This window comes from Eurytemora carolleeae, unplaced genomic scaffold (assembly GCF_000591075.1).
Source record: "Eurytemora carolleeae unplaced genomic scaffold, Eaff_2.0 scaffold69, whole genome shotgun sequence".
Taxonomy (NCBI): Eukaryota; Metazoa; Arthropoda; class Copepoda; order Calanoida; family Temoridae; genus Eurytemora; species Eurytemora carolleeae.
The window spans coordinates 27,447-38,964 of NW_019396021.1; positions in this window are offsets into that span (position 1 = coordinate 27,447).

The following is an 11,518-nucleotide window of genomic DNA, read 5'->3' on the forward strand; positions in this document are numbered from 1 at the left end:
CAGAAGTATACCTAACAAGGGTACAAGGGTATACCTATACAAGGGTACAAGGATATTCTTATACAAAGGTACAAGGGTACAAAGATATACCTATACAATGGTACAAGGGTACAAGGATTATACAAGTATACAAGGACATAAGGATACAAGGGTACAAGGATACAAGGATACAAGGATACAAGGATACAAGGATACAAGAATACAAGGGTACAAGGATACAAGGATGCAAGGATGCAAGGATACAAGGATACAAGGATACCAATACAAGGATACAAGGATACAAGGATAAACTAGGATACAAGGATACACTAGGATACAAGGATATACAAGGATACAAGGATGCTAGGGTAGAAGGATACAAGGATACAAGGATACAAGGATACCTATACAAGGATACAAGGATACAAGGATACAAGGATACAAGGATACAAAGATACAAGGAAACAAGGATACAAGGATGTACAAGAATACAAGGATATACAAGGATACAAGGATACAAGGATATACAAGAATACAAGGATATACAAGGATACAAGGATGCAAGGGTAGACGGATACAAGGATACAAGGATACAAGGATGCAAGGATACAAGGATACAAGGATACAAGGAAACAAGGATACAAGGATACAAGGATACAAGGGTACAAGGATACAAGGATACAAGGATACAAGGATACAAGGATGCAAGGGTAGAAGGATACAAGGCTTAAAGGATACACAGATACAAGGGTACGAGGATACAAGGGTACAAGGATACAAGGATACAAGGATACAAGGATACAAGGATACAAGGATACAAGGCTTAAAGGATACACAGATACAAGGGTACGAGGACAAGGATACAAGGATACAAGGATACAAGGATACAAGGATACAAGGATACAAGGATTCAAGGATACAAGGATACAAGGATACACTAGGATACAAAGATATACAAGGATACAAGGATACAAGGATACAAGGATGCAAAGGTAGAAAGATACAAGGATACAAGGATACAAGGATACCTATACAAGGATACAAGGATACAAGGATACAAGGATACAAGGATACAAGGATACAAGGATACAAGGATACAAGGATACAAAGATACTATAAGGAAATAAGTATTAAAAGATGTAAGGATATAAAAGTATTTATGGATATAAGAATATAAGGATAAGGATATAAGGATACAACGATACAAGGATACAAGGATATAAGAATGCAAGGATACAAGGATACAAGGATACAAAGATATAAGAATGCAAGGACATTATGATATAAGGATATAACTTACATAGAGTTACACCATGCTTGATGATAATATCCAAATTGTTTAGCTTTTTATTCAGGATTGTAAGGTAAAATTTAATATAAAGTTGTCTATACATAATCTGTAACAATAAATCTATTTAAAAAGTAAAAGGAATCTTGAAACTCACTTTCAATTTCATTTTAAAGAGTCTAATTGAAATCTGAAAATGCAGATATGTATACTAGCTTGGAACCCCAGCATTGTCTGGATTTTTTCCTACCAGAGCTAACCCACTTAATTTTAGAATTGTTTAACCAAGCTAAAAACAATAATGTGGTTCTCCCGAGTTTCACGATCAAAATTGTAGGCAAATCGGTCATGAGGTTCATGAGTTATGATCGGACATACACACAGACAATCAGAGATAACTACTTCATATATATATAATAAAAGAATTAATTGAAATAAAATATAATCATATCTATTTATAAAATGGGGATTTTTAACGATTTTTTTGGTTTGGTCCTGTAAGACATTTTTGTTCAACTCAGTGCAACAATTTCGGAATATGCTTAAAGGAGTGTCAAAAACTCAAATTTTTATTAAGCTTGGTACTTTTAAATGCACGAAGTTAGTTTTAGAAATGATTGTTGATTTCTTAAAATTCAAAAGTTGCGGGGAACTTATGTGTTATCATCTCGCTTCCAAACTGCACTTTAAGTCATTTGGAGGCATAGGGCAATCATTTTTGGCACCCCCCCCCCCCCCTAAACAATTCTAGGGTGGGGGGAAAGAAAAATGTGTATTATACGCAACCATGAAAAAAACTACCTTACAAACTCAGGATTTTTTGGGGGAAAATTTTCATATTCGGGAGCGTACATTCAGTTGGGGGCAAATTTGTGTGTAAAAAATTCCAACTATATTTTAGGGGCAAAATTTTTTTGGGTTTGCAATTTTTTTAATTGGGGGAAATTTGAAATGTTCATTTTTAGAGCAAGTTTTATTTTTGAGAGGCTTGTTTGGTCAATTTTGTGTTTGGGAAATCTTAAATCTTTATTTGGGGTCAAATTTATTTGTTTAAGGGCATCTTTAGAATATAAAGGGGAATTTTTTTAAACTAAGGGTTTTTTTTTGCTTGGGGCAAAACTTTTAAATTATTTTAGCATTAGCTAAATAAAATAAGGGGCATTTTTTAGATAGGTCTTAAGTTTTAAAGTTAGTTGTATTTATAAAACGTTTGGGGATAAAAAATTAAATTCAGGTGCAAATTAAAAATCTTTGGTGGCATTCTAAAAAAAAGGGTTACAAATGTTGAATAAAGGGGCAAAGGAATTGAGTTTTTGTAACAAACTTACATTTTATAACCCCTATATCTTTGCAACCAGATGGAGTAATCCTTTGATATTTCAAACTTAGACTCTTTGATCTACCAGAATTATCAATTAATAGATTGAAAAATCAAAGGTCTAGGAAAACGGTTGCTAAGTTATAGGAATTAGAAAATCAGATATCTACCTTTCAACATCAACAACCCAGATAGCTACCTTTCAACACAAACAATCCAGATATCTACCTTCCAACATCAACAACCCAGATATCTACTTTTCAACATCAAGAACCCAGATATCTACCTTTCAACATTAACAACCCACATTTCTACCTTTCAACATCAACAACCCAGATATCTACCTTTCAACATCAACTACCCGGATATCTACCTTTCAACATCAACAACCCAGATATCTACCATTTAACCTCAAAAATCCAGATGTCTACCTTTTAACATTAGCAACCCATATATCTACCTTTCAACATCAACAACCCAGATATCTACCTTTCAACATCAACAACCCAGATATCTACCTTTCAACATCAACAACCCTGATATCTACCATTTAAACTCAACAACCCAGATGTCTACCTTTTAACATTAACAACCCAGATATCTACCTTTCAACATCAACAACCCAGATATCTACCATTTAACCTCAACAATCCAGATATCTACCTTTCAACATCATCAACCCAGATATCTACCTTTCAACATCAACAACCCAGATATCTACCATTTAACCTCAACAACCCAGATATCTTTCTTTCAACAATATCAATCCAGATATCTACCTTTCAACATCAACATCCAAGATATCTACCTTTCAACATCAACAACCCAGATATCTAGCTTTCAACATCAACAACCCAGATATCTACTTTTCAACATCATCAACCCAGTTATCTACCTTTCAACATCAACAACCCAGATATCTACTTTTCAACATCAACAACCCAGATATATACCTTTCAACATCAACAACCCAGATATCTAATTTTCAACATCAACAACCCAGATATCTACCTTTCAAAATCAACAATCCAGATATCTACATCTCAACATCAACAACCCAGATATCTACCTTTCAAAATCAACAATCCAGATATCTACATCTCAACATCAACAACCCAGATATCTACTTTTCAACATCAACAACCCAGATATCTACCATTTAACCTCAACAACCCAGATGTCTACCTTAATCTCAACAACCCAGATATCTACCTTTCAACATCAACAACCCAGATATCTACCTTTCAACCTCAACAACCCAGATATCTACCTTTCAACATCAACAATTGTTCCAGGGAACCTGTGGTAAAGTAAAATTTTTAATTTCCCAAAAAATGAAAAAATGAAAATGCTCGAATTTTTAAACATTGCAGAGCGGGTGGTTATTTTTTATAACTTTCCCAAGGGACGTTAACTAACTTAACATTCCTCTGTTCGGGGAATCATAGGTTCAGTTGGTAATGTTGCTTCAAATATATAATTCATATAGTTTAAGATATCTAATGTATACGGTATTGGGTTGCAAAGATAAAATGAATTTGATTAGAAAACCAGAGTTTATGCCAAAGACGCAATTTCTTTATGTAGCGTCCTTGAATATTAAAATCAACCACAACAGTTTCTGCAATTTGACAAGAATAAGATGATACTCTATCTTCAAATTTACAGATTTCTTGCATTTATCTTCCTAGGATTACAGCCCCAACCCTGCCCCAACGTATAGTATCCGTTACCCCCTCCCTTTTTCAATATTCCTATTTAATTAAATTTTTGCAGTTCTATGATGTCAACCATTAATAGAAAAACATGGAGCGTAAAATCATGTTTAATGTAAAGAAGTTTGCTTGCTCCGTGGAGCGCTAATTCTAGCGGAGCGCGGAACGGACTAGATGCGACTAATCTTTATTTAAAACCCGGGGGATTTTTATATTTCTCCGTCTTGAAACCGTTACGTCTGAATATTTGTGTAAGTCAAACATTATAGAAACCGAACGTATAGAAACCGCTAGGTATAGCAACAAGGCGTATATTGCGGGAGAATATTTTTTTATATTTTTGAGAAATTAACTTTTTTGTAAAACATTGTAGCCTATCATTATCGATATCATTATCTTAATTTTTAACATACCCTTGACTATTCAACTAACTAGATTAATATGTGCATTTGTACTGCTCTCTATTGTGTTTAAGGTCCCCCCCCAGATTTTGTTATGTACAGACATAAATGAATGCTTACATGATTACATAAAATTGTGTGTTACTATTAAAAAAAATATTTTATAAAAATTATATCTACAGTTTATTTTTACAAAAAAAAATAATTTCTCAAAAATATAAAAAAAAGTTCTCTGATATTGCTAATATGATTTCATAAAATCCGGTGTTACCATTTGAATAAAAGGATTTTATGAAAATGATATCTACTCTACACTGATTATTTAATTTCTAAAAATATAAAAAATATTCTCCCGCAAAATACGCCTTGTTGCTTTGTTCGGTTTCTATAGTGTTTAAATCCATATTTGTGTATTGTGTAACCTAGGTCGATACCATCGATGTAGAATTAAACGGTAAACGACGTACACACGCATGCAAGTTGATATGACACAGAGTGGGGTATTTTAGTGGGTCAGGGGGGGGTGACTGTTTTTTTTCACAATATTCCTCTTAAAATGCATTTGTCTTTTGCTTCAAACAAACCCAATGTTCGGATAATCTTTTCATTTACAAACATTGTAACAATTGTAGCTTGCATTTATTTATAATATAATATAATTATAATTATAATTATTTATAATATTCATATATTTATCCTTGAATGGATCTTGTAATCCCTGAAATATTGCGTACATTTAAAACATACCAGTGTACATAGGTTTCGTATAGGAGACGTAAAGATTGCAAAAACCTATACAGGGTGATTAGCGGCGGCTGGTGCAAAGTTGTAATTTTTTGTGCAACTCTCCTATAAGGTAATTTTTTTTTATATTGTTTGAATTTTTTTTGGAATGTTTTATTACTCTAATAGCCCAAAAAATATCCGCAAAATTTTTGGTCTCAAAATCAAAAGTTTAGAAAAGCAAAAAAGTGTATATATTTATAAAGATTGAATTACAAACACAAAAATTCACAAAATTTTAATAAAAAATTCACAATTTACACTTCTGGTATAATTCTTTAGGAAAAGTTATTTAAATTCTCCAGATACTTTCTTTTTAGTATATTCTAAAGTTAAAAAAATACACCACTCAGTTGAAAACTGAGGAGCCATTGAAAAACAACTTTTCCTTAAAAATGAATCAAAACTGAAAATTGCGAATTTTCTATGATCCTGTGATTCAATATTTATAAAGTTTTAGAAATTGACAGAAATAATATGCATACACATTTTTGCTTTCCTGAACTTTGAATTTTGAGAGTAAAAAAAGTTTCGCAGTTTTAATTTTTGTGGCCATTAGAGTACAAAAAAAATTCCAAAAAAATATTGAAAAAAATGCTATACAGGAGAATTGCACAAAAAAATACAATTATGCGCCAGACGCAACTAATCACACTTTTTTTTGACTCACCCTGTACTTTATAGCTTTTTTACACAAAATTAAAACAAATTCAGGATAGTATATGTATATATGTTAATAGATTCTCTCTTTTTATTTACCTATTAAATGGAACTCCTGTTTCATTGAACCAAAAACAGTTAAATCTAAAAACGTCTTTAAAAAACTGGCACTTGAAATGTTTTCTAATACCTATTTTTATAAACCCAAAAAATGTTAAAAGAGTTATATATCCTAAATGCTATTAAAAGTTTAAACGTTGTTTTAAAATGTTTCTGTAATTGCATTACTATTCATTTATCAATCTTTAAAATTTGTTTAGTATTCGCCCTGTATTCTGGGAATCACTTTGTTTGCTTTTGTTACTTCAGCGCCAATGTCCATTTATTTTTATATGTTTTTGTTTTTCTGTGTTATGTTTTATTTAATTTTTTTCTATTTATCCATGCAAAATTTTACAGGGCTAAATTAATAACGGTCGCTGATCTTTCAGTTTTCGACACAATTGTAAAAAAACAAGCATTTTTTATATAAGTTAACAAATTTTCCATTAGATTTTAGAACTTAAACTCAACATTACAACGACTTAGAAACTGCTCTAAAAAATTTTTTAAGCGCCCAAGCCTTATTTGACTTAATTAAAGGTTTATGGTGTAAACTCAATATTGCTGCCCCCCCCCTGATACCCGATTGTGTGGCGTGTCTCAAAATAGTGACAGATCTATACAAATTGGGGTTTCTGACAATGCATCACACAAATCCAGGGGGTTTCTCAAATGCAAGAGACAATTTTGGGATTGTCTGAAAATGCAAAAGAGACATTATATTCTTTGAAAAAAACAGGAGAAATTTTCTGGGGGTTGCCTAAAAAACAGAAATATTTTGGGAGTTGTCTAAAAATGTAAAAAAAAAAGTTCCAGTTGTGTCTGAAAATGCAACATCTAACTTCTGTCTACAAACTGTCGCAACATTCTTTCTGAATACTCATGTTCAGTGAGACACTCTATGTACAGATGCATGTATGTGATTGAAGGTTTAAATGCAAGTCCTCAAAAAGCCGTATTTACATGATTTAATTGGAACTAAACACTTGCCACAAGTACTGATTTTTTAATATTGTACCTTTGGTAACTAATGATGTGACCGTCTGATATTTCAAACTTTGGCTTTTAGTTCTAATCGAATTTATTTTTTGAATTATGAAAGGTCTAAAATGAAATCAGGTTGCAAGGATATATCGATTAGAAAATAGAAATATACCTATTTTAATCGATCAAAGCAATGACCTCAGCGCATAATGTATGACCAAAGAGAAAATCCAGACAATTCGTTTGTTGGTTTAAAGGGAGTGACCGGCTATGTAAGTTAGTTGAACTGAGTATGCAGTGTTGTTGAAAGCTTCTTTCGGATTCATTTGAGACATATTAAACGTTTTAAAGATCTGTAAATCCTGAGTTTGAGCGCAAATTCGATGCTAAAAACCACTACTTTGGGAGTGGATACGTTTTCAGAATTAGTTTTTTTTTTATTATTAACTAACGTCGACATAAAATGTAAAAAAGTTCTACAATAAACTACAGACGTCATGTTTAGGAACCGATTAAGAAAATAAAAATTAATCTTATCATCGAAAATAAGTAATCTTGCTCAATGATTAGTTTCTATTATCTCATTATTCTGGTTCCTCCTTATTCACAAAGATTTTCGCAGATTTTCTAGAATTATTATTGAAAAGACGACATTTGAAGAATTTGAAGAAATCTGCAAATAAATTTAAAGAAAATTAGAATTTCAATATAAAAATTAAAACGAAATAATCGATTTGAACGTTGATTTATTGACAAATTTCTATTGAGAAATATGTTCCTAACTATCTATTTAAATTACTGTATAATTTTTACTTTATTTTTCGTTGTCATTATTTAATAATTAAAAAAAACTAATTTTGAAAACATATCCACCCCCAAAGTAGCAGTTTTGAACGTCGAATTTGATCTTAAACTCAGGATTTACAGATCTTTAAAAAGTTTAATATGTCTCAAATAAATCCTAAAGAAGCTTTCCACAACACTGCATACTCAGTTCAACCACCTTACATAGCCGGACACTCCATTTAAGGCTGATTAATTGTTTTTGCTTCTTTACGCCAAGAACTTCTGTTTTTTGCACAATTCATTGTAATCACTTATATTCACTGGTTCTAGAATAATCTTATGGTTTCTTGCGGGTTTCTATATCAGCCTTATATCAATTATTTTACATTTACTATAAATATTCTATAGAACACAGGGTGTAGCAATAAACACAGAAGTAACATCAAGAGTAAATTTTTTTCTGAAACAGATTCGAACATCCTCACGGATACGGTACATAAATATATATATAGAGTGAAGAGCTTTATTTCATAGATTTTTTTATTCGATTTTTTATTTTTCTTGAACGCCCGGCACTTCAGCTAATATTAGTAATAATGATAATATCAAGAATAATATTATTGAAAAAATAATAGCCCATGAAAAGTCTGAATAGTCAAATCGCTGATCAAATTAGCTTGTTAGTCAACTGCAGGCAGGTGCAACGTTTCTTTTTATATATATATATATATATATATATATATATATGTATATAATACATAAAGTACTTTTTGTTGAGAATCCTTTTTTAGTGATAAGCGCGGCAGGCGCGCCTGGGTATAAAAGGGTTCTCAACCCGTTTATGCATTAGTCTGTTCTGAACTCTTTAAAATCCAACTCTCAAAATAGAGATTATAAGGTATTGAGGTTTATTTTATTTAATATCAGAAAAAGATTCAGAGAGCTTTAAAGAGTTAGAGATAAAAAAGGTACAATTTAATGGTGTTAATTTATTAGTAGTCTAGACTTTTGAAAAAAAATTTAAGTCTATTCAGTTGGCAAGCGTTGTCGTTTTTCAAAGAAATTTTTTTGCATACCCGGGGAAGATTCTGTTTAGTTTTGTATATTGAAATCTGGGTTTTCCAAACAGAAGAAAGAATTAGTGTGTTTGATTCACTGATTCTGTTATTTGTGTGAACAGAGAAAAGCTTGGGTTTCAGGGTAAAAATGTATAATGTTAAAAATATAGATAACTATAGTATAAATAAAAAGTTGATGTGGTGTTTGTGAGAGCTGTGTTGTCGACCTTGGCTCAGCGCGTGGGTTTAGTCTATTTGGTTTTCACTAAACCCGCTGTGCTGTGTTAATGAGATATTACAGGATTCTTGGTTGTTTCATCAAACATATAATATCCAATAGTAAATATTTAACGAATTTATAATGTTGGGTAAGATAAGAAGAAATTCAACAGATTCTAGGAAAAGTGGACTAAGTAGAACAAGTAGCCAGTAATTTAATGCAGACACATTTGGTGAGGCAGAGGATCGCTGCATTAGACTTAGAGCTTTAGGACTTTAGGAGAAGTTACTTCTCATTCGGACAAGAGAGAAGTAAGTGGAGAAGTATTGGATCAGGCAATAACAACTTTGTTAGCTAAATACAGCCAATAGAAAGATAAGGATAAGTTTGATCAAACTCAAGTTCTGTTTGATTGCACAGTCAATCATGGAATTACTCCGCCAGTAAACTGTCTCTCGAAGACTAGCAAAAGGACGGATCCTGATAGGTTTCAGAAATTACAGAGGATTTTTTCCACTGTTCCGACTTTTACAAATGTATATGCATATTCTTACAAAGTATGAATTCTTTGATAGAATCACTAGATTTTCAGATTAGTTTTAAAGAGTTTGAGATCCTCTTGTTAGGAAGGTTAGCTCCAAATATAAGATCAGTTATGAACTTACATCGTACAGACTCCCTTCAGAGTCTATACGCAAATCTTATAATCTTTATCTAAAATTATGAAACGCACAAAGAATAAGTTCAGTTCTCTTAAACTTATCTAGAAGAAATACTACGTTTGATAGGTTTAAGTGGAAAAAGCAAAGAACAAGAAAGCCAACAGAAGTTATATTGATCAGGAACTGTTAAAGACGGGAAAAGAGAGATCTAACAATATGTTTGAAACGACAGAACCAGTAAGATTTGATAGACAGGAAAAAGAGAAACTAGTTTGTACAGAATGTAACAAACCAGAACACAATGCTGATTCTTGCTTTAGATTAGACGTACACGTGCACAAAATGCTCAAAGATAGGTCACACGGAAAAATTATGTAAGAATTACATGAATTGTAGTAAGTGCGGAAGGCAAGGTCACTCAATAGAAAACTAAACATCTAGATGTATAGTTTGTGTAACAATTTAGATCATATCTCTGTAATCTGTCCTGTCTACCCTGGACAAGAACCAAATAAATCATATTGCTCAAACTGCATGAAAAAAAACTCTTTGAAATTGTACCATCCCAGTTCACAATGTGTAAATTCTCCAAAAAAACTAAAATCCTTGACTCATGATAGTAATTCATCTGAATATGAAAGAAAAACTAGTTTGAATAATCGTAAATCAAATATAGATAAACCTAATCGAATTTTAAACTTAAGTTGCAGAATATGTAAGGGCTTATCTAGATGAAATAATGATTGAGGTGAGAAATAGCGATTTGAAGTTCTTGGCTCTGTTTGATTCTGGAAGCGAAGCTTCTCTCATTTTCGAAAGGAATTGAGTCTTTGCCACAAACTCAAATTTTCTAATCCCTATATCTTTGCAATCTGATGGCGTAAACCTTTATTATTTCAAACTTAGATTATTCTATATAACAAAATGTATAGTTTGAAATATCTTAGGTCTACAACGTTGGTTTGCAAAGATATTGGGATTAAAAAATCAGAGTTTGTGGCAAAGACTCGATTCCTTTACATTAATAAATACTTGTCAGAATGGAAAAAACACGAGGATTTAGTAAATGTTCCAGAAAAAGGGAGGGGGGTAAATGGAAAGAATTTTGAAATTGCTGCTACCAAACTCTTTATAAATTTAGTACCTCTAAGCATTTCTCCAATTATCCAAGGTATACTATTTGGTTTGGATATACTGAAAACTTTTAACATTAGTCTAATATTTCCACCGGAAACACTAGGTGTTTTTCAAAAGGAGGTCATCTAAATACTAAGTAGTATTTGAAAAAATAACGGATGAATATATTTTTTTGCTCATTTCCAAGAAATTTTACGAATGTTTGGATTTATTGCTTAGAGCAATACAAAATTTGTATTTGTATTGAAGAAAATAGTAAAAAAAACATTTTTTTCAATTCATGAAGAGTTCAATCTTGACATTCTAGTTGGCATTAACTGCATTAAAAACAAGTTTGACTTGTTTTAAATTTTAGAAGATTTTAATCTAGATGAAAACATTTCAAAAACAAATAATAAATTTGCATTGTGTACAAAGAAACCAAA